This window comes from Parus major, chromosome Z, assembly GCF_001522545.3.
Source record: "Parus major isolate Abel chromosome Z, Parus_major1.1, whole genome shotgun sequence".
Taxonomy (NCBI): Eukaryota; Metazoa; Chordata; class Aves; order Passeriformes; family Paridae; genus Parus; species Parus major.
The window spans coordinates 73808268-73809695 of NC_031799.1; positions in this window are offsets into that span (position 1 = coordinate 73808268).

Consider the following 1428-nt stretch of genomic DNA (forward strand, 5'->3'; position numbering starts at 1 on the left):
CCTCCATCCCTCCACCCCTCCATCCCTCCATCCCTCCATCTCCCCATCCCTCCATCTCTCCATCCCCCCATCCCTCCCTCTCCCCATTCCCTCATCCCTCCATCCTCCCATCCCTCTGTCCCTCCGGGCCGGAGCGGGGTTCGGGCCGGGGATCCCGCGGGCAGCGCTGCCCGGGCCGGGCCGGGAGCCAAGGGGTGATTTTGGGGCTGCCCCGTGCCCTCTCCATAGTTTCCACCTTTCCCATTCTTCGAGCGAAAATCTTGGAAAGCGGCAGGGCCGGGCGAGCCGGTAACTCCGCTCTCGAGCGGCGGCGAAAGAACTAAACCAAAAGGCAGCCGCGAAACCCAACCAAAACACCAGAAACCCGTCACTTTCACCCCGACATCCGCGCTGAGCGAGGCGCGGGGAGTGCGGCTCGCAGTTTCCGAAAGGAAAAGCTGCCGGGAGCGGGGATGTGGCAGCAGGTGCGCTCCGGTTCCTGCCGCGCTACCCGCGCTCCTCGGCTGTAGCAGATAAACTTCGGCCAGGGGGCTGGCATCCGCAATTGTTTGGTAGGTAAAACATGCCAATATGGAAATTTCTACCAGCCACAGCACGCTGCGCCTTTAATTCAGCAGCTTAAACTTCCTCTTAGGGCTCTTTCAGGAAAAGCCTTGGAACTCCTTCATTTGAAAACGTATTTTGCATATGTAGCTTTCGCTCTCTTCTGGTTTTCTGTGTCTCATGAGTAAAAAAAGAAAAAATAATAAAAAAGTGGAAGTTACAATATTCAGTATTGTCATATAATGCACAAAATGAGTTAGAAAATATTTCCTGTGTGATCTGTGTCAGCACCTGTGGTTTTGCTGATTATTTGCAGGAACCATAGGCCCATGCAGGGCTGCAGGGCTCTCATCTTGTCAACAGACAATTTTCTAGTAGGAATAAAAGCAAACATACACAGAAATCTTGCTGGAGCTGGCTCCCTTTGCTTTGCATCTTCATGTGGTGAAGCCCAGCGCACCCTGGCCAGGGAAGGCCAGGCTTTGGGCAGGGTTGGGCAGAGCCTGGCTGGATGGAACGCGTGACAGGACTCGTGTCCATCCCTCCCAGACACTCACCTGCCCCTGCCCGTGCCTCCTTGCCTGGGCTCCTCGCAGACGTGCCGAGTCAGTTCTGCCTCTGGAAGTCCATGGAATATCGTGTCTGGAAGCAAGAGGCAAGGCAGCCAAACCAGGGGGAGCAGCAAGCTGCCACTCCGAGCAGCGTGCAGACATTCGACACTCAGAGAGGAGCCGGAGCTTTCCAGAACAAGCACGTCGTACATCATGAAGAAATCCTATAGCAAGAACCCATCTTTGCCAAGATAAAGCTGCAGGCTTTTGTCCCAGCTTACGTAATTTGTACTTTCATAAAGCTTTTGCATAAATCAGGAATCATCTGAACACA